The 23,809-nt window shown below is 44.3% G+C and overlaps 1 protein-coding gene across 2 annotated transcripts in view; it reads right to left on the bottom strand.

Moving 5' to 3' along the window:
- Positions 1-20,117, bottom strand: part of BMPR1A (bone morphogenetic protein receptor type 1A) — an 81,799-nt gene extending 61,682 nt beyond the window's left edge. For both annotated transcript variants that reach the window (XM_082764460.1, XM_082764459.1), the window contains exon 1: positions 19,953-20,117. The gene's annotated coding sequence lies outside the window, so the exon portion shown is untranslated. The remainder of the gene's footprint in view (positions 1-19,952) is intronic.
- Positions 20,118-23,809: the final 3,692 nt, after the last annotated feature.

Here is a 23,809-nt window from a genome sequence, read left to right on the forward strand (position 1 = left end):
ACAGCCATTTCAAATCCTACCTCACAGAAGGAGGAAAGAAATCTACGATTAGCTCACCTAACAGCGGAGGGGGCGGGGAGTTTATTTCTAAGTCCTACAATATGATTTTAATGTTTGCTGAAAAATCATGGGTCTCACAAGAAGTACATGAAGAGTTACTCCTTTCCTGGCATACTGTTTCTTGTGTTTGTGAACCACTGCCAAATCTAACACTGACAGAAGAAACACTTCAGAACTTCAGCATTTTTTAAAGTCTTTCCATTGTTTCAAATATGCTCTTAGAAACAAACAACAATTAACATCCATCGTATTATGTTCCCTTTCCCAGGTCACAAACACTGATATTTTTTTAAAAATAGAAGAAATTGTTGTAGCACAAGACTACGTACAGCTACTTTTGTTAATTCAGATGCTAAAATGTAAAATAAAATAGGAACCCAGATCTATTTAGACAATTAAGTGGTCAGACAAAAAAAAAAAAAGAAGAAAAAAATGCTAGGCATCCACCCAACAGCTCCCACTGACAAAATATTCAGATTGAGATTTTCAGATAGCCTGTAGCACTAAACCATTTGGCAGCTCTCCTGCCTCAGTTCTCTGTATACAGACAGGCTTAAATCAGGGAATAAGACTACCACAAGTGAGGGATAAACAGAAAAAATAGTCTACATATTTCTTCATGCCGCAACCTAAACCTTCAGAAAGCTCGAATTCAGGCCATCTGAAATAAACAAGCTCCAGCGACAAGTAACTAATTTTAGAAATGATATGAAAAACAATAAATTCTGTTTGGTTGCCTTCTAAAGAAAGACCTACTAGAAAAGCTCACCCATCTGACCCTAAGCACAAGCCATCACTCAATGCCATGTCTACTATCTGAGTTCTTCTCTTAAGTGTGAAACAAACAGAAGATCCCGGTACACTTGGAAATTAAACACTGAAGTTCCACTTTGCATTTTAATTTCCTGATAAGCCACACAAATCAAATTTAACCACGGCAGACAGGTAAACATACATGGCTGGTGCCTGACAATGTCAAGAGATTCCTGCTCCTGTCCTCCACTGACTAAGTAAAGTGAAACGATGCCAAATAGGAAGGATCCACCAAGCAAGCTGTCAGACGGGGCTGGGCAGCAGCCGAGAGCTCTGGAGGCAGACAAGGTAACCGCTTACCACAAACCAGCAACCCCACGTGCCTGATTTGCTGCTAGTGGCACCACCACCCCACTGAGGTCGGAAGGGACCTCTAGAAGCTGCTTACTCCAACCTCCTGCCCAACACAAAGCCAAAGAGTCAAAGTGAAGCTGAGTTACTCAGGACGTAGCCCAGTAGTACCTTGAACGCTTCCAAGAACAGCAATGCTGCAACTTCTCAGTAAGGTCCCCCAGTACTTCACCATTCTAATTGGGCTTTATTATTATTTTTTAAATCCCGTAAGAAGTTACTCTGCTGTAATGCGTAACCACTGATTTCTCACCCTTCCAAAATACACTTCCAGGAAGAGTCGAGCTCCACCTTCCCCAGAACACGTGCCAGGTGGCTGAGGACACCAAACAGGCCACCACTCGCCATTGCTCTGCAGGCACTGAGCACCTCGGCCTGGCGGCCCTTCCTCCCTCAGCCACAAGTCACCCCGCTGTGGCCGGCTCTCCCCTCCTGTGGCCCCACACCTCGCAGGCCGAGCACACACAGCACCCGGCTAGGGCTTCTGATCCCATCTGCCAGAACCATGAGCCAAAACCATGAGGTTTAGCTTGGGTCCCACAGTGCCCTTTCCGCCACCCCCCGATTAAAGACCAGAGACAGTACTCACTTCACCAAAGGATGAAGCTCCTCAAGTAACTGATGTGATGGTTTTGGGGTAGGGTTTTTTTTTTTTTTTTTTTTTTTTTGACAGCTTACTTCTCTCTCAGCTCAGTAGAAAGGAAATGACTTAACCCAGTTGTCACAGTTGCTGGATGGAATATAACAAAAGCAGTGAAAGGTGCAGATCCACCTCTCTGGCCATTATCTCACTGCACTATCAGATGAACAAACACCTGAGAATTTTACAGAGAAAGCAACACTGGAAACATCCATCTGCACGGTTGTTAGCTGAAACACCAATTTATTTTAGTGCCAAAATAATTTTGTTGCTTGCCACGGCACATTAAGGGAAGTGTTTTTATGAAGATCTATGCAAACATTTTGCAAGGTAAACGTGTGGGCAGAAGCTACATAATTCCGATATGCCTGTTGCTAGCTTTCAGCCCAACTGCAGCAGCTATTTCAACTAAGGCAGAAACTGGGTGCTGGTGATGTAGTTTTACAGAGCACTCTGCATCCACTGGTCTGCCCTGAATCTCAGCACAGTGAGTTCACCATCAGCACTAAGCCGCTTGAAGTTTCTGATCTGGCACAAGTACCTAAGTAAAATACAATACGAGTGCGTTTGGAGTCGTTTTCTGTGGCATTTTCTGCAGCTGCATCCACTGCATGCTGCTTTTCTGGAATAAAAAGATTTTCAGCCAACACTACACACATTTTCAAGGACAGTTATAGGTCGCAATGAGCTGAGCAAACACCAAGAGAAATTTGGCCAAGGAATGGATGATCAAGTCATTTATTTTTACTATATCCAGTCTCACTACGGAAATGAGATGGAAAGTCTCTTTTCATTTTCACTCTTAGGGGTAAATCCAACCTTCCTGCAGAGTTCATGTTCACATTTTAAACGTGTGCAGCAGACAGTAATTTGTGGAGAACAGATTTCTGATGTTCAGGCAGAGAAGAAAGACACTTCTGGTAGGAGAGGGGAGAGACAGAAAAGACTCACTGCAGTGAAACAGAAAGAAACAGTTTGATCCTTGATCTGGGAGAATACAGGGATAAAGCAGCAGCAGCTTCTAGAAAGAATTTTCATCAGAACAAGATACTCCGTGAGTGCTTTGTGCCAGCTAACTAAAACAACTGGGGAATTTTGACATAGGACTCCCAATTTCAGTGGGCGATTGCTTTTATTTTTGGGAGGAGAATAAAAGGAATTCCTTTGATGAGAGCTGCATTGCTAACCACAACCAGGATCATTTTACCTCTATTGCTACAAAGAGGTTACATGCCATGACGAAAAATTCCATGATCTAACAGCTTCTTATTATTTTACAAATAATGCAACCCCAACAAGTTATATATTTGCAGATGGTTTGTTCTGTACATTTCACAGCACTTGATATATAGACAGTGTTCACCATCCAGGCTCCAACAGACGTGCTATTTTGTAACCTTGATGAGACAACCCATGAACTCTTGCACTGAGCTCTTGAAGCAAGTCTGGAGTCATTATATATTTCATTTTTGTGCTCTCACAAAGAAGGTAGAGGCAAAAAACGTGTGTGTGGGGGGGAGGTAACAACAACAACAAAAAACACAGAAGCACATGTCAGAATTCCAATTTTTTATTTCACCCTTACTTTTTGTTACCTGAAAATACTTATGCATCAGCAGAGAAGCACACAGATGATGTGTTAATGACCTAGAGGTGAAGCAGATATAAGCTGATATTGCTGTATCTTTAGACCATAACAACTGCAATAAACACTGCACAGAGCATTTTGTTCCAAAGTCAACTTGAAACTTTAAATACAAACATAATTATATTAAAAAAAAAAAAAGCCATAATGATATTCTACTGAAGGTTTTATTTATTTTAAGTGGTGAAACCTTTAAAAAGTGTGTGCTAAGTACACAGCCTCCGAGGAACAGCACTGCTGCAAGGCAGACATTAAATGGAAATTACATAATCCTTAAAACACACTACTTCAAATTGCTATTTCGTATTCATGAGAGGGGGAAAACGAGCGAAACACACCAACCTCCATCTCTCTGCGAACACCGATTCGGAAGGTGCGTTACGCTGCAGATGCGGGCAGCAGCGCGACACGGCCGCAGCACTCGGCATCGCAGCGCCATCTCCGAGCCCTTCCCCGGCTGAAAACCCTCGGGCCGAGGCCGAGGCGCTGCCTCCCTCGCTCCCTCCCTGCCTCCTGCCCGGCCTCCCCCGGCTGGGCCCCAGCCGCAGCCGCCGGGCGGGGGCCGTGGGCGGGGGCCGGGCGCTGCGCGGGGCCGTAACGCGATCGTGCCCGGCCCGGCGGGAGCGCCTCAGCCGCCCGCACAAAATGTCCGTGGCCGGGCCTGCTCTGCCGCCACGGGAAAGAGCTTTTTTTTTTTTTTTTTTTTTTTTTTTTTTTTTTTTTTTAAATAAACGTGCCTCTCCTGAAGTAAAATGGAGGAACCGGGCCTGCCGCACGTCTGGCTCTGGCGCCTGCAGCCGGTGTGCCCAGTGATTGCCTCTCAAGGCCAGCCTGCTCCTGGCAGCCCCCACTGCTTCCCTAAGGCTGCCTCCGGCCCCAGCTGGGCTCCAAGCCCCTTGCTGTCGGTGACCTGGGGAATATAAACTGCACCCAGGAACAGGAGCAAGAGCCCCAGGACCAGTGCTGTACCTTAGCAAAGCCTCGTGTACCAAAACCGGGACCCACCCCCCCCCCCAGAGCAATGCCGCTTCATAACCCCAAATGAAAGGGACTTCATTATCAAGTCATTTCATTTTCAAACTGTATCCATACAGTCCACAATGCAACTACACCACGAAGTCTAAGTTTTCACCTACCCACATGCACAGAAATAACCACAACGAAGCTATGCCTCAAGAAAACACAAAAGCTGATCTTACAGACAAACCCTTTCCCTCTTTTCTCTCTAAGACAGCGTTTCTGTAGCATGAAAAAGGCAGCTGCAAGTCAGAGTATTTTCCTGTAAACAAAATAGCCAAGATTTTTACCATTCTGAACATACTGAAATTAGTAAGATGCCATTATCCTACTAGATAAGAGACAAAGACTTGCAGAAAATAACTAATCAATCATTCTAGTAACAGCACAGTGTACGGAGCGAGGAAAAAAACACACTGAAAAACATTTTCCAGCAGTAGTAATTTTACTTACTCAACACATTACCAAATGTTATTCTATCAGGAACAGTGAACAGGAAAAAAAAAAAAAAAGCCCTCAAGGCACCTTGGGAGAGTTGCGTCTTTAGGGCATCAGTAGGACAAGGAGCTCACACTGACTTTCTTCTTACATGACTTTCATAGGAGGTGGTTTGTGCTTTTGTTGGCTTAACTAAACAGGACTGTGTAAAACGCTGGTAAGGGTGGCAACTCTTCTGCTCCTCTTCCAGGAAAAGACCTTTAGACAGTGTATTCTGTGTCTGCAGAATCGCTTTGTTCGTGTAAAAACACATCTCACTAGCAACAAAGGCTGCCAGAAACTCGTAACTGTCATCAAGTTCTGGGCCTAGATTTTAAAACATATGTAAGAAGTCAGCAATGGAAATTCAGAGCTGAAGGATCTTTAGATACACAATCCTTAACTCTCAGTTTCTGGTTCTGGTTCCAACTACAAAATGGAAACAATTTCTAATAGGGAGATGTTGAACTGGAGCAGTGCTTTAATGATAAAACCCCAGAATGCAGTAAGGGAGGTCAAATACCACTATGATGGGGGCTTCCAGAAGGCCTAAGACGTGGAAGAGAAATTACAGTAGACTGGATGTTTATAAATATCACCCTTATCTATATTCTAATACATTTAACACCTTCCACCCCCCCAAAAAAACAAAACAACACACAACAAAACGCTATGGATATTTTTTGACCTTAACCAATAACCACTGTAAGTATCAGAAGCACCAAGAGCAAACTATTTTACCCTTACATTCTAGGCAAAGTAAATTCAGAGTGTTTTTTTTTTTTTTTTTTTTTTTTTTGTGATGAATCAGAATAAAAATCTTACACAGATGCCTCTGATACTTACAAAATATAACCACTTTCTACACAATATCTTCATTTACTGCAAATGCTGACTTAAATTTGCAAGACCTTATTTTACAGAAAGCAAAACAGTTGTTTTCCTGTATGCATTACATGCAACACCTTCTATTTTTCCCATTATGCAAAACTCTAAATCTTTACTCCCTACGCCCCCCCCCCAGCCCCCAAACAAAAGGGTATTACAGCTCTTATCTGTTACTCATCTATTGAATTTATTTCAGAAACAGTTACTTCTGATCTACAACTTGGGATCTGATATCTAAAGTTCAAAGCAAGATCATGATTTCTAACTGTATTTTCTGTTTTACATCATGTTTCTGTATTAAACTCAAGGTAACAGGAAATTCCCCAAATATTCTAAAGTAAACAATCAGTTATTTTTCTTTTAAAATATATTTAATAATGCTTACTCGTTTGGAATAAAATGTATTCAAATTGGTGGTCAGGAGTGGAAAAGCAAGTATGTTTACACATTAAAATTGAAGTTCAAACCACCATAACATGATTACCCTACAGATATTAAATGCTTGCACAACATTGGGAGTGTTGAGTCTTCTCCAGACGGCTGACATAACAGTTCCATCCTCAGCATCTTCTCTGCAGTTGTGCCTCCCTCTCTCCTTTTCTTTACATGTCAACTCTCCTCTCCCATAGGTTGCGTTCTGGTCCCCAGGACCTTTTAATGGTATACTGCACACAAGCACTATATACATATACATATATAAAGAGAGAGAGAGAGAGAGAGAGAGAGAGAGAGGGCACTATATATAAAGAGGACACTGAAAATACAGTCATCCTGAAGTCTTCAACACAACCCACCACCCTAAAATAAAACATGTCCACATATTTTATTGAAGATATTCTCTGCTGGTGCACTGCTTTCCAAGAGAGCAGTTGGAAAATATGACTCTGAAGTTTTATAAGGACACTCACAAATGCCTTCAGTACTTCACTTCAACACAGATTTCATTCCAGCAAAGATTACAGCCAGTCACTGGAGTGGAAAAAAACAAAACTGAACAGATAACCAAAAAAAAACACTCCAAAACGCTAAGCTCCCAGAACATATTGAAAAGGGAGAACAATTATGAAAGATTGGAGTTCTGCTTTCTTCCCCAGACTGTTAGGTCTAAAATGAATCCACTATTTTAGGTTGTTATTTGATCTGTGTATCTCACACAGTTCCCTTTTTTTTTTTTTTTTGGTCAAAACAGTTGCATGGAAATTATTGTAATAAATGACAAGTAATGTCAGGAAACATACCAACTTGTAACAAATTTTGTGGTTTCACAATCACAACCTTCTTTGAAAGCTACAGACCATGTATCAAAGAAAAATACATAGCGGAATGGTGATTATCAGCAGAAAAGAGACAAAATAAATTACAGTTAAATGGTTGCACAATAATTACTGTTAAAAAGCAGTACTGAAATGGAAAACATCCTCTAACTTCTTTTCATTGTGCTAAGGTTAGGTGTATACCGAGCCTGACAAAAGCCCTTCTAAACCAACCATCCTTCCAAATGTACTTCATGAGAGAAATGCAATTGTGAACTTCATTCACAGCTTTAATAAGGGCCACTTTAGACACCAATCTGTAATGTAACTGTGCCTAAGTAGTCCTAGTGTGTTATAACTGAAGTGAGTCTAACCAAATGAAGTTATGCCTATGTTACTGCTTTCAAAAACGAAGAAAGTCTTCTGCAACATGCAACTAAATATATTAAAAAAAAAGTTATAATTAAAATATGTTTTTAGAAACTTGCACTCTGCAAATTAAAATAAACAAAAACAATAGCAATTGGGAAATTAGTTTTCACGAGGATAAACTATTTCCTGGTATACCTCCCAAAGCTGCATGCTCTGGACAATAATTAATGCTTCCCACTGGAAAGAAAATGCAGTGCAAAAGCATTCAGCAAATCCAACATATTTAGGAATAAGTGACCCTGTAACAGGCAGTTTATACAAAACCTGTTTTCTAGGATAATATAATGGGTTTGGTAGGTGGAGGAGTGTGGACTGCATACATACTAATGTATAAACACCGGTACTCCTTGGACCTTGTTGCACATTTCAATGCTATTTTTAGATTATTCTCTCACAGCAACTGCACTGGGAAGATGGCATTTATTTCCATCATGTCCACTGTCAAAAAGTGGGTCTTCTGCTTCAAGTGCAGCAGTTCTTTGGAAAATACATTTAAGTATACTGTATTTAGCTCTCAACTGTATTTCCCCATTCATAGCTATGAGCCAGCTCTGTATAATACACAGAAAAGACCATCCGCATTTCACTTACTAGATTTATGCCCTTTCAAGCTCCTTTTGACTATGTAAAATTGCTTGGATCTGGGAACAGAATATACGCTGCTCCATAAAGATTCTATTGTTTTCTCTGTTCTTCTGAAGCTTGAGTTACCCGAAGAAAACAGAACAAAAGAACTTAGTTGAAGTGACAACTCCTGCCCTGGCCACGAAGCCAATTACCATGGTATTTCTTGGTTCTTACATCTCTCCTACTCTTTTCATTTCAAGTTTTCTCTCCATTCAGGAAGAAAAAAAAAGTCACCACCCATCAAACAAATTGCACAGCAGGCAACAGACCTAGGAAGGCCTGGTTTCCTACAGATGTATGCTTTCTTTTGGTATGCATATTTTCCCAATGCAATTGCTCCAGCTGTCCCCCCATATCCTGTAGGATTTCACTCTCACCATCCTTTGCAGTGCAGCCACTTTTCTACCGACATGCATATTCCTCTAACCACAGCTATCTACCAGTCTCCTTCCCACATCTCCTGGTGCCGAACAATGTCTCGCTGGCTGGACTGCATGTGCATATTGACTTCCCCTCATCAGGCATTACAAGCTTACCAAACACTTCTGATATCCTTCATCTCTGGGGACACGAACACAGATTGAGTCCTTTGAAATCAAAACAGTGACACATCCACTCCATAATATTACCAAACACCTAACCTTCAAGCTTGCTGATACGTGCAGCTTGTCTTTTAAAGTTTCAGGACCAGAGATTTGCCAAAATCCAAAAATCTTACATACTACATCAGATACAGAAACACTTAACAAAACTGAAGCAAAGGACAGCACTGCAGAAGGAAAAGAACAAAGATGAATGTGGGGACAGGAAGACACAGTTTCTACTCATCCCATTTTTGCCTAGGGGGTGAAGGGAGAACGTGCTCACTGTACACTAAGAAGTTACACGGGCAGACTATTGTTCCAGGCAATGAAAAGCAGCGTTCCCAAATGGCTAACACTCCCACTGAGCTCTGCTGCCGGCACGCTGCAGCTGCAAGGGGCATTCCCTAGGCCAACACGGTGCTCGGTCCGCCCTCAGCTTTACCATGCTGGACTGGCAAAAAGCGAAGCCAATGGGGAAAGAAATAAAAAAAAAATAGAAGAAGAAAAAAGCTTTCAGGCAGTAGTTTGACTTCCTGCGGCATGACAGTGCTGCTGAAAAGGGAAAGGTGAGGAGCCGCATGGGTGGTGGTAATGAGCGCAGAACTGGCCTTTCTAGCACACCTCGCTGCTGGGCTTGCTTATCTGTAACATAAACCCACCCTCAGTCTGCTAGTTAGTTATTCGTCTAGCAGATTTTCATGGCAGACATCAATGGAAGCCTATCTGGCTGTAAAGCTGCAGTCCTCAGGAAACTGTATCATCAGTCTTTCCACACTAAGCAAAATAAAATACCTGAACAGAAAATCTTCAAGACAAGTTAGACAGCAAAAACATGTTACTTCACGTTTGATGGCAATATCATTAAACCAAACCCAATGAATGTGTCAATGAAGGCAGCTAGACGCCAGCGCAATGTAACAAAAAGGAGGTGTTAAAGACACTTCTGAATACACAGCAGAGAAGCTGATGTGCCTGGGTGTGCGTGTGAGCGTGATAAAAGGCCTAAGGATTAGCATAGTGATTGTACCAGATGTCTGGCTGAGTCCTCTGCTTGGGACATTGCCTGTAACCAGACCTGTCGGGAAAGAAGGGAGGAACAGCACCTTCCCTTGCCCCCCCCAGAAGCCCACGCAGTCCCTAACCCACGTTACAAGTCACCACACTATTGCCATTAATGGGCACCTCCTTCAACACATCTGTGTCATCCTGAACTCCTGCGATGCTTTTGGCCCAAGCCACACATTCCTCCATTCACTCTTCAACAACAGTATCGCTGTGAGAGGGGCAAGGAACTCCACCTTTTGTTGTGCTTGTAGCATGTCTTTCCTTATGTTGTGGAAAAGAAAAAAAAGTGGTGAAAATTATTCCCTATCAATTTCTTAACATCATTTAAGGTTTGATAGATTACCTTCACATTTCCCTCTCAGTTGTTTTTCCTTTTCCCGACTCAAGAAGCCCATGTCTATTTAGTATTGCATCCCATTAGTACTGCTGGGAGAAGAGAAAAAAAGAATAACAAAAACCCCAACCTTCTACTTTTAATGGGATTGTTGAAATTGTGTTACCAGAGTTATATAATACGCATGTTTATGTATAATCAATGTGCACAGCTGCATAATCACATTTTTAAAAAAACACGTATAATGACTCCATAGAATGCTGCTTCAAAATTGGCTTAAGCTTATTTGAGACTGTGCTGATTGCAAGAAGGGAAGTGCTGCCCCTCCTCTCGCATTACTTCACATCTGGTCTCATGGCGAGCTGGAGGGGCTGAAAATCCAGGCCTTTTTTGTAGGGGTTAGTTTTCAGTCAGATCAGCAAGCAAATCTGACCTTCCACCTGGCCACAATTACTAGCTCTGATGCAAAACTGACAGCATAAAGACAAAGAAGAGGATGGAAGAGAATAATAATAATAATAATTAAGACTTTTAAGACTTTTTAATAACTGTAAGCAGGTAGTTACAATCTAAAGTTAGATCTTCACAATGAAGAGCTGTTCAGAAAACTACCCAAGATCTCCCAGAATGTTAATACCTACTTTTGAGTCTGTTTCTCCCCATCAGAATTAAATCCCATTGCACTTAGTGTAGTATTTTGTCTTCCAGACATTCAGTAGTGCTACAGCAAGTCTACGAGCCCTGTATCCTCTACAAGTTTCATCACTGTCCACTCCCCTTTCCAAATCATTCCTGAACACACAAAATGGAACAGGCCCTGCCACTTGCTTCCCAAGAAGCTGTTAGTACCTTTCCACTGTACAAATAACTGCAAATTTCTTACTTTTTCCCCTCATTTCTTTTGTATCCATTATTGACACATGATAGAATTATCCCCCTACCTTTTTTCCTTTTTTGGGTGGGGGGGCTTTTTGGCCTTTTGTTCTTTTCAGTGGACATAAATATTTCCTAACTTCAAGACGACTTCATGAACTGGATACTGCTAACCAAATACCTGTTGTTCCTTGAAAGTCTAACAAGAAAGGTATGACCTCTGCTTATACAAGTTGCATGCCTGCTCCCCAGTCTGTGCATATGTGTGTGCAAATACTTGCATATACACATCATAGTTCATTATACCAGTTGGCCTAGTTCTGAATATCTCATGCCTATAATACTCAGTATTACCATCACGTCTGCCACCTTCACTTTCTCTCTCAGAGAACACAGATTTAAAATAGTCATGTGAGCAGAAAGCAAATTCATAGTGATTCCCCTTAAAACTCTTGACCCTGGTAATTTGTGTGACAAATTACGCATTCCAACACTTGGTTAATGCTTTGCAGCAGACAGAAGTTCGTTAGCAGACTCATAAAAACAAGGAAAAAAAATGACCAAACAAACCAACAAAAACAGACAGGGGTGAAAATTATTTACCATTAGCCAGAATACTAAAGATCGAGAAAAATTCTGAATCCTGGTGACTCTGCAGACAGAGGGGGAAAAAAAAGAAAAGTTATGCTAGCAGCTCAACTATTTTCAAAGCCAGAGCAAGTGGCAAAGCCAGTATGGAGGACAGCGAGTTTCCAGTTAGTTCAGAAGAGTAACCGAGCGAGAACAGTGCCTTCCCCTCAAGTCCTGTCTGAAATGCAGTTGGTAGAGTTACTTAAAACTTGGAAGCTTCCTTCCCTCAGGAAGATCACATAATGCTTGTTAGATGAATTCTCTTGAATACATTCAGGCACAGCTCTGCAAACAACCAGGTAGATTTAAGAGCTCCCTTCTCTCCCTTCCTTCCCTCTCGCAAAAGCGCAGACACCCTGCCTCCTTTTGCACCAGCTCTGGTTCATCACGTCTTTCCACAAGTCATTTTAACTTGCTAATCCAGAAGTAACACGCTGATTCTCCCTCTGGCTGGGTTGGTCGTCTGCTGTACTAGCGGCCTGAATTAACTTAGAGGGGTACGACAAATGCTAGCCCAGGTTAATGGCACGGTAGATGGAGGAGGTAGAGGATCCGTTCACTCCATACAACAGCCAAAATATTTCAGAGACACAGCTCCCTTACTCATCCAACTTGAAACTAACCAACAGAAATTGCAACTGACATGGCAGCAGGCCTGAAAAAATTAAGAATGAAAGGCTAAACTGAAAGATAATATTCTGAGAAATTCAGAAGGAGAGGTAATGAAAAGCCAAGGGTTTAAGGAGGAATGAATACCTAGGGAATACCCAGATTTGTCTAGGCTGAAAGAGGTTTCAGCAAAAAAGAGGTTTCTACCAACTGAAGCCAGATTTACAGAGACACAGAATGGTGGAAAGCAACCCCTGGAGATTGCCCAGTGCTCACAGCGGGGTGAGCTGCCCCACACTGCCCAGAGGCATGTTTGGTCACGTTCTGGGTATCCCTAAGATGGAAAACTCCTCAGCCCCCCCGCCAACCTGAGCCATTATTTGAGCAACCTCACAGGCTTTAAAGAATAAGCACAGAAGTGTTTCTGATGCTTAAATGGAATTTCCTTTATTGTACTTTGTGCCCTGCCACTGACCACCACCGAGAAGACTCCGGGGCTATCTCCTTTACGCTCTGCTCTCCCCTCAGGTATTGACACAGGCTGGTAGGACACCCCTGAGCACTCTTCTCCAGGCTGAGCTATTCCAGCTCTCTCAGCCCTGCCTCACACACAGGTCCTCCAGTCCCTTAGCACCACCAGGGCCCTTCACTAGCCACCGTCTGTCGTGTACGGGGAACACAGATAGGTCTTCCCAGTGCCGAGACAAAGGAACAACGACGCTCCTCGACCTGCTGGCAACACTTCCCAGCGCAGCCCAGTACACCACTCACCTACATTGCTGCACACACACCTTGCTGGCGTATGGTCCACTTGTCCACAGGGACCCCAGGGCCCTTCTGTTAGGCCAGTCCCCAGCCTGTACCACCGCAGGATCTCAGTGGGACAGTGGCCTCTGATTTCTCCTGTTTGTTCCCAGTATATCCCACAGTACGTGGCACGTGGAGTCAAATCAAAATACGCAAATACAAGCAGTAAAACGCGTGGAGGGAACCGGCATCCTGACAAAACTTCAGCAGTGGAAACCTCCTATCACACTGTGCTGAGGTCAGAGATGCTGGAGCGAGAAACAAAAAATGACAACAGTGGAAAGCAAACTACTTCCTGGGAGGAAAAGCACAGACAGAAGGAAAGAGGTGCGATGCAGTACTAAATGGAGAACCATGAGCAGTTCTCAGGGGGAAGGAAGCACACAGTGCCCACCCCACCCCCTCCTGTGTTGCAGAGTTCAAATCCATCCAACCTTCCTCGCTGTCCCACTGTCTTGTCTCCTTCTGCCCGAGCCCTCCTGCCCCAAGCCCTGTTTCTGCTCTTTCAGATCCTCTGGAGACTGTCACCTGTATTTGCAGTTCACTCAGAGCTTCTTTTCTCAATTTCTGAAAAAAAAAAAATACCTTTAGTAGTACGCTACATAAACTCAATATTTAAAATTTGGGCCCAAATTCTTTGAAGCAAAATTATCTTGGTTGTAACCTTTTTTACAGAACAAAAGGCCATCACAGGCTCTTACGCTGAGTAAATCGCTGTTTCTACAACCTGTGCTCATAGGCCTATTCTCATATAAGTAAATTTCAGTATCAACAAGCAACTGATTAAAACCAATGCTATCAGAACAGTAGGAAGAAAAAAGCAGCGCCAAGGAAGATGTAAAATTACACACTTTTATATCTTAATAGCTCGTGAAGACATTTTCAATTAAAACCAGAACTCTTCAGAATACTAAGATAGTGTATAGAAACATGCTGTGGATACATAAACATACTTAATGTCTCCAGTAGCTTCGGGTTATTGGGATTTAGGGAGAAGCTGCCACAGAGTGGTGTAATTCCACAGCTGCCTGCTGCAGACTGTCTCATGCTTTCCTCCGGAGTGCTAATGCTGGCCATTGCTGGGAGCAAAACACTTGAGACTGGTTTCTTTATCTATACCATTCTTCTTTTGCTAGTGCACTGTCATTCCGTGTGTTTTTATTTGGTTATTTTTTCTGTGACCAACTCACCTTTGAAATTACAAGCCAGCAGATTAAAAGATACCCACAAAGAACCACTGAGAAAGGAAGTCACAGACCTTGGTGCAGCGAACAGGCTGAACACTACAGATGCTTGCTGACAAAGGGCATTCTCACACCGCTTCACCACCTCGTCCCTCCACCTCTGTTCCCCCCTCCATAGATTTCTAAGACCATCACCTGAACTATTCCGAAGCGGCATAAATATTATACAACGGCATCTGAAACTCTGAGAAAAAGTTTACCAATGCCATTTCTGCAGCAGAACCCCTGCCTGAGGAATGCACAGCTGCCGAGCAGATGTGTAATTTCAGCATTTAGATTACATTATTTCAAGAGTGATTTTTTTTTTTTTACTAGATGTTTTCAGATTTTCTATTTCCATCTGTTTTTTGACCTCCCTCAGTTTAGTCCCCTCCTTTCTGTTTTAGTTCATTACGCCAAAATAATTTTCTAAATTAGAAACATCTCTGCATTTAAAAACTTGTGAATTTGAAGAGAGGTGGGGGAGTGAAGCAGGGCCAGGGGCGGAACAAAAACAGACAGTTCAACGGAGGCTCGGGTTTGAATAAAAACTGTCCTGTCTGGGTCGGCTTTTATTTCACAGTTCCTGGTTCAACCCAAATTGGCAAGTCTCTCTCACTGCATTCCTTCCATGAAATTTTAAGAGCAGGAAACTAAAGAATATCAGCTATATGGGAATGTTCCTGCACTTCGCCATAGTCCTCTGCCCTAACTTTTCGGTAGGAAAGCATTCCAATTCCTCATTCTTTCTAAAAACAGTATTAAACAAACTATAATTGTAATTAAAAAAAAAAAAAAAGTAACTCACCACGTACCAAAACAGTGTTACAAAACATTAAGATCCGCATAAACCAATACCAGTGGCTGTCAACTTCAATTACTTCAGTGAAGATCTGATTCATGCAAAAGTTGCACCAAGATATGGAAATGGAGTCAACACGGTTCAAAAAACAATTTCATTCAGCTAACCAAAGCAGAAGACCAAGGCATCAATGATACCTCGATACAGTCATGCTTAAATTTGGGTACACAATAAGAGTTTTAAAGAGAAATTATCACTAATAGGATCACTGGTTCAGCTTGGAAAATGTGACAGACATGGCCCCAAAACCTATCAATTTTCATTGTGATTTTAAGTTCACAAGAACGATTTGCCACTGATTTCCAGTCAAGTTTGGAAGTTTGGGATCAGGCTCTTACACGGGAGGTGTGAAGGCGCATGAACGTGTTTTTTTTTTCCCCCCTCAAATCAAGAAAAAGTGGTTAATAATTAACACTGTAAAGGCAAGAGACTTCAGGAAAAGCAAATACAGAAAATTTTAATGGCTGCAACAGTGAAAAGGAAATAGTTTCCACAAACCAGGTCTGTATTCTGGACTTCTGAGACTTCCTTTGATATATTCCCAACTTATGCCTGCTACATCTGCTTGTATTTGTATCAGCCAAAACTCAGGAAGATTGACCCTTCTTTTCTCTCCTGTACCATGGTGAACTGAGGGAATATGGCCAAAGAATTGCTAGCTCCTTCCACATTTTATGCTAAGGAAGTTGACTGAAGCCACCAAAAACAATTATCTGAAGAAACATGGAGAAAATGTGATTTCAAGCTTCTGTAAAAAAAAGTTGCTGCTGTTATAAGGTATCGTAGAAATTAAGCCACGATACTGTTGATCTGCATTAATACTACTGACTTTTCCCCCTTTTAATGTACAGCCAACCTACCACATAATAAAACTCACATTTAAAGCTACCACATTTTCATCTCTATTTTGGGAAATTCCATTTGGGGCAGAAAGAAGTATCAGAGCACTGAACCGCACGCTGCAGGTACCACACCCCACCAACTATTACTTCACAGATTTTATCGTATCAGAACCTTTTAAAGTATTTAAATAATGCACATACCCCTCACGCTATTCAGGACGCCGTTTCCCCCAGCGAACACAAAGACTGATAAGTTCAGTGCATGCAATCCCAGCGATGAGCTCACAGGAAGCGCTCCATCAAGCCAGCCCATTTCACTGCAACACATCCCATAGGGAGAAACTCTGAGGCAGAACACACTGGACCTTAACTAAGGCTTGGGTGTTGCTTCTGCTTTTACTTACACAACCTATGCATTTTAACGCAATCACAAACTAGAACTGATTTTCCTGCTTTAATACTTGTTTTTATTTAACAGACCATCATGTAACAGCCCAGCTGAGTGAAACGCACGCGACTCAAATGAAATAGGAGGGCAACTACATGACACTACATGACAGAAAAAGGCGAGGAGTAATCTGACAGATAATATATAAATCTAACAGATAATGATCATATCGTCCACAGCATCCTCATACAGCTGAAACAACGGTGTCACAAACAGAAACTAACACATCTTATCTCTACCATAACACGAATGAAGTCTTCCACCCTCTCAATCCACCCCAACTACTACAACAGTAGTTGCTCCCCCGTCGTCAGATCCTCCAGAGGTTGCACCCCACTGCCTCACGGATCGGGACACCGTCTCTCAGAGAAACCAAAGGAACCTGAAATTCACCCTCCCTACAGAACTAAATTCTCAATATTGAAGACCAGGGTGAAAATCGCTTGTGGGGGGTGGCGGCACAAAATAAATACGCAGAGTGCAAAGGACTGAGCATACATCTCTGCACTGAGCCCCTCACAAAATGGCTACTGGGTGCATATCATTAAGAATATTAAGAATGCAAACATGATGTTTGCTCTCCAATTAAGATAAATGAGGTGACTGCTTCAATTTTTTGCCCTATTTCAAGGATCACCTACTACAATCTCCATATAATTTTTTTAGGATACAATATAGCAGGCTAAATTTTGCGTTTGTTTTTAAACAGTTTTTGAATAAATAAAGCCATCTGAGAAAATCAACCACTCTACAGACCTTGCTGCGATTTTTAAGTGTTACAAGAAAGAGAGAAGAAATTCCCTGCTTTCCCTTTAAAGTGCTAACTGTTTTAGAAGGCATAGAAACTCCATGACATCATCATGACTAGGGATAATCAGCAAGAGTTTGGTAAAGCAACTGCAGAAGATTTTGCAGATCTTGTTCAAGAAAGAAAAAAAACACTAAATCATAAGCTAGAGGCAAGTTTGCTGTCCAATTTAAGCACACACAGTCTCCGCACCCCCAAACCCTGAATTTCGGGAATGTTAATGAGTGAAACAAGGCTCTAAGCACTCCATCAACGCTTAGAGTCCATGTAACAGCTCTGAAGTGATCCATCTTCAAATTACCACGACCCTTCCATGATTTATTGACAGAAACTATTAAGGTACGTGAAGCAAAACCCAGGCACTGAAGACATGCTCTTTTACACAAGACACAAACAAACTGGGGAACCAAGAAATACCAGAAGCTTTCCCAAACACCCAGACAGACAAGGCTTGAGCTGATGCTTGCCAAACACAGGAGAGAGGTCCCCATGTGTTAATACACTCTGTCACATCCTGCCTCGTCTCATTTATCCACCCAGTTGACTGAAGAAGTTACAGAGCTCCACATGTCAGACATTTACCTGCCATTGGAACAAGGCGCTGTCCTCATGAGAGAAGTTACCAGCCACAAGGAAACAAAGAGCTTGTTTTTTTCCTTTTTCGTTTTTAAGGACTTTGGAGAAGATGAGTTTGGTCCTTTTGAAAGTCTGGCTATACCAAAACCAGTGCAAGCACCAGGATCACCCGTTCTTTGATCCCTTCAATGAAGGGGATGTATTCAAACCCTTAACTGTACCCATGACATATTTGTGCCTGACACTGCTCTGGAAAGCTGCAGAAGTTCTTAGTTATATTGACTGATGCACAATTCAAGAGAGATTCCATTAATTCAGAGTTAATACCATTATTTTCAATGCAATTTATTCTTTTAAGATATAAATATATTCTGCATTGGTTTTTCATAAAATTTTAAGTTAGGGAATATTCAAGCAAGCCCTTCCCTGCTTTTTTTTTTTTTTTTTTTTTAATACATCACGCAGCCATGTGATCTCTATACTTCTTCTTAGAGAACAAATACAACATGACCGCCATTCCTAATTTTAAACCAAGAAAAAAAAAACATCAAGCCATCCATCAACTGCTTGCGTTTCAGGACTGCAGGAAGCAGACAGAACCGTGCACTGGTTCCTCAGAGCACTTTTCTCTTCGCAGCGCAACCCTCCATGGCATTTCACACCACAGCAATACTCATCTACAGCAAATGTCCATTTTAAAAGAAGTTAGCAGACTTGGTGCACTGCACTTCTGAGAAAGCACCACAGTCAATCCCAAATGGGATCAAAATTTGGCTGGCCCTAACTTGTAGTAGTTCAATAAGCATGCCAACTACTACACAGAATACGGTTATTGACTTTGGTTACATCGGCTTTAGACCCTTCATTCCTGAACGCTGGCACCCAGAAAAAGTACATTTATTGCTTACGGTACATTATGTATTTGTAATTCTCCTAACAAAGCATTAAGTTCTCACTGCAAGGGTCTTGATGAGCACCGCACCATCAAACCCACTGGGAGATGGATCCCACATGTTGGCTTTAGGAAGCTCTACTTGATCAGTGAATTCCAAGCTGCGGGGTGTTCCTTGCTAGCCATTTACCAACAGCTGCCCTCTCTGCTTTGTGCAGGGGCTGCACCCAGTAACAACTAGGGGTCCCTTCCAAACTAAACAACTTCACGATTTCAGAGGTTAAGACTCAGGTCCGGCCACATAAACTCACTGTCCCTGGAAGAGAGCCGCCAATGGGACACGTGAAAACCTGGCAGCTGAAACTCATGGCTGCACGAGAAGGTCCTCCACAAAACCTCCCATCCAAAGCCCACCGGGGCGCACGCGTCCCTTCGCACCCAAAAAACCCAGGCGCAGCGACACCACAAACCAGCCATCCCTAAGGAAGCACCAGACAGACAGCAACAACACCCTGCCTCCCGCCGACACCTGCTGTCAACGAGAACTCGATCAGGCTGCTACAAATGCCACGACACGGGGGTTCCAGCGGATAGAGACGAAAACGAAGCATTTCAACGTGCGATGGCTTCACGCAGGTTTGTATTTGAGGACGAGGCTCCGCCACAAGCCACCCAACGAGCCCTTCCCTTCCTAGGGCCAGCAGGCCCCGAAGAGCCACAGAGCGCGGCCGGGGACGGGCTGCCAGCAACCCGGGCCCGTCGGGGGGCGCGGGGAGCCCGGCCCGCAGGGACGAGGGCCCCACGGACCCACAGCGACCGCGGCCTGGGCCCGCCGCGACCCCCCGCGCTGCCGAGCCAAGGCGAAACTGCGAGGGAAGGAGGAAAGGAGGGAGGGAGGGAGGCGCCATGGCAGCGCCTCAGCCTCCCGAGGCGCGGTGCCCGGCCCCACATCGGGCTCGGGGCTCGGCGGGCGGGCAGGGCCCGGCGGCACGGGGGAACGAGGGGAAGGCGATGGAGGCCCTCGGGCGGCCCCCAGGCCCCCGCAGGAGCTGTCCCGGGCCACGGGCAGCGCCCCCAGCGCCGCGGCGGGGCGGGAGCGGCCGATCGGCGGCGCCAAGGCACCGGGACGGGGACGGGACGGGGACGGGACGGGACGGGACGGGGCGCTCCGGCGGCAGCCGCGGCCCCGCACTCACCGTCGCTGCGGGCTCCTCATCCTCCGCGGGCGGGCTGCGGGCGGAGGTTGGCGCTGCCCCGCAGGCCGCGCCGGGGCCCCGCGGCTCCGCCGAGACGGGTGCGCAGCGGCGGCCGCGCGTCGGGACGGGTCGGGCCGGGCCGGGCCGGGCCGGAGGGGAGGGGAGGGGAGGGGAGGGGAGGGGGGAGCGGGGCGGGGCGGGGCGGGGCGGGCTCGGCGCAGGCTCGGTGCCGGGCGGGCGCTCCCGGCGCGGGGCGGGGCCGCGGCCGGCCGCGTGCACGGCGCGAGGGAGGGAGAGGGGCGGCGGGGGCGCGCGCAGCCCGACGGCCAACGGCCGCCTCGCGCCGCCCCCGCCCTCAGGCGGCGGCTGAGGGGCGCCGGGCGCGAGCCTCACCCCCACCTCGCCCCACCCCCACCTCCCGCCTCAGCGCGCGGGGCAGCCGTTGGGCGGCGGCGGCCGTTGGGGCCCCTCAGAGCGGCGGCCACCCCGCTCCTCCTCCTCCTCCTCCTCCTCCTCCTCCTCCTCCTCCTCCTCCTCCGCCCCGTCCCTCCCCACGGGCTCCCCGGGATAACGTTGGCCGGGAGGAACCGGCCGGGCCTGCTTTTCCTTCCCTGGAGCCCCTCCTCGGGCGGCAGCGTGGGCCGCGGCCCAACGCCGCCTCAGCCGGCTGGGCGCTGCGCCACGGGCCCCGCCGCCCCCTCCGCGCTAGGAGCGGCCGCCGGCTGCAGGAGGGAGCTCCCGGCCGGACCCGCGGAGGAGGCGGTGCGGGGGACGAGCACGGTAGCTTGTGCTTGAGGCTAGTTGAGGGGGGCCTGCGTGCGAGGGCGGGCGGGCGGCGAGCAGCTGCGTGTGGAGAAGTGAACGGCTCGAACGGGCCTTCTGGCTCTGTGGGAAAATGGCGCTGGGAAATTTGACGCTCCAGTGACGCTGCGAGGGATGAGAGTGCCGCTGCAAAGACCAGAATTGTTCGCTTTCCTCCATTTCCTGTGTCTCTAAAGGAATAAGCCCGGTTAGTTAGATCGAAATACATTATAACTCCTGCAACGAGCTTCTTTGCTCGCTGATAAGTCTGCTAAAGGCCATGATTTGCATTGCATTTCCAAGCTCCTCGTCATTAGGGCGAATTACCAAAGTAACAATTCGTCTGTCTGTCTTCAAGGGATGTCTCCCAAGAGCAGTGCAAAAGGAGCCTTAATGATAGTATGCTATATGACAAGGAGGCTGCACAGTTCCCACCCTGCCTGCTGTTTTTAATTCTTCACTCAGCAGAGTGGCAGCGGTTGTGTTGTTGACATGGTCTTGATTTTCAGTTGTCCCATTATGTGGTTCTTCTGCATCAAGAACTTCGTACGCGAAGCCAGCTATGGGGGCATATGGATAACAAAAACCTACTGACTTTTCCTTTGCTGTAGCCCCAAACACCCTTTAATGGTAAGCAATTGCTAGTGTCAAGATGCCTGCCCAGATAAACTGTTTCTACAGAGTAACCAATTGAGAACCAATTCACTCAGGGATGCCGAACAGCCACATGTGCATATATTGTGGGAAACACTGGTTTGCCCACTGTGATGGCCTCTCCACAGCCCAGCTGCAGTTTGCATGCTTGTTTCAGATAGGATCTGTATTGTGTGCTCCACTCTAGAGATGGCACCTCAGCGCTCTCACATTCATTACAGTTCACATGCATCATACACACAGATTGTTAGGCAAGTGCTTAGCCTGCACACCATCCCATATAGCAAAACAAAAGAGGAAATGTAATTTCAAACCTATCGCCTTTGCAGACTCTTTTAAAAAGCAGACAATTAAAGGCACACCCAGTAACTGTAGGTGGCCAGATACTACAGTGAGCAGCATTTAAAAATACAGGTCTTGCCTTACTAGACTTTTGGAAAAAGAATTCTGATGATCCAGAAAAATCCGTCAGTGTCCAAAACAAAGACAGCCTGCAAGAAAGAAAAGATCACGGTGTTCATGCCAAGCAATACAGAACCTTTATGCTTATGTTTATAATTTCAAAGGAAAATATGAGTCTGCTGTTCCTCCACTCTGTCTACTATCAGATTATAGCAACAGAATAGACACTCAATATGGAAGAAGAATGCAACATGCGTGTGTGTGCTCCCAAGCAGAACTAAAGCTGTTAGAGCTAGCATCTCTTTAAATAATGATCTGTGTGGTAATACAGTGCTGGGCTTTTCAGATGCTAGATAGTGATTTGAATCCAGTGTGCCTGGATTTGGCAAAAGCCACTAGCCTTGAAATTTGATCGAAACAAATCTATTTCGAACCTTGTACAAAATAGATTGTTTTCAGCCAATCTCTAATAAGTAAATTTGCAAATCACAGAAATTACTCTCTCAGCTGCTACTTTTTAAGTCACTCAGGCACTGAAGTGGTATCACTCAAGTGATAGCCCGTTAGGTCAGAAATAATGTTGCTGAGAATGAGGTTTTCATTGCCATACCAGTGTATCTTTTTTTGCATTGGTAAGGAGTATCGGGCTGTGTAAATACTAGTCTTAATCACAAAATAAATTCAGTAAAAGTAAACTACGTTATCATAATATAAGGGCTGTAGGAGACAGAGCTGAATCTTGATGTAAAATGATGAATCAGAACAACCTTAAAAGGTATTTGGATCGCAGGATTGTGAGGGATGTCTGATGAAACATCGTGTGGAAAGTACTGGCATCTTTCAAAACAGTACAGAACTTACAGTATGGTTCCAATTTTGTATAGGTATAAACTGATTTTTTGAAATGTATGGATTAACAACAAAACTATGAAAACAATGTGTTTAAAGTAAAATTCCGCACTGACAGTCATACAACTGTGTGAGAAAAGGGGATTGCTGGCCAATGCTGATGTGTGAGACGTTCGACCTGGTGATGCAAGAGCCTAGTTGTATTTCTCCTAATGAGAGTAACTGTGAAAATTTAACCTCAGATTTTTGTCAAGGATAACACGAAGAATCAAACCTGTCTTGATCTGTTTTGCCCTGTTTACCTTGCTGGATAGGTAGAGATACCTGTTTAAATCAAAGACGAATACTTCAGGTGATAGGCACTCAGAAAGATGCAGGGTTCCAGTCAGCTAGTTATCAGTAACAGACATGTCACCTGGTCAGGATTTAGGAATCTGCAAAAACTTGGACACGTCAGGTTTTGGTAACATGAGGTATTTATTTTGTTAATAGAGCAACACTCATAGACACTGCAGTCTGAAAATCTGAAAATAAACATGTATTCATTCTACATTTGGCCAGGATGGGCTGTGGAAGCCTAGCATGAAATACAGAAAGAGCAGTTCAAGATTGTCAGGATGAAAAGAGCTGTATTAAAGAAATAAAATCATGATTTTTGGATAGCCTTCCAGCTGCTTTCTTTGTCATTTCCTCTACAGAAATTTCTTATTAGTTCTTGGAATCACTTGGGAACTGCAAATCTTAAATATCATAAGATCTTTAAGAACAAAGGCATATGTATAGGTAGAAGGTCATCCATGTGATAGGACGTTATCTTTGTAGATCCTTCTTCACTTCAGTCTCTGGAATTCATATGTCTAAAATCTGAGCCAAATGCAATTTTGAAAACTGTTTGCAATTAGATGAGTGCTTCTCTGTTACTGTTACCAAAATAAATATTCCATGTTACATATTAAGAGAATATTACCCTTCAGACAGGGACACAATTTTTTTCACTTTAAATGATGTGAATTTGGCTTTGCCTTTTTCCAGAACTGTTTTACTTGAAAACACATTCTTTTGATTACAGATTAATTGAGCTGTCTATTAGTTAGACATATCTTGGATTGTATTAAGTATTTTAAATGTAAGCATAATTAATTTGATAAGGC

Source organism: Aythya marila, assembly GCF_965140915.1.
Source record: "Aythya marila genome assembly, chromosome: 7".
Classification (NCBI taxonomy): domain Eukaryota; kingdom Metazoa; phylum Chordata; class Aves; order Anseriformes; family Anatidae; genus Aythya; species Aythya marila.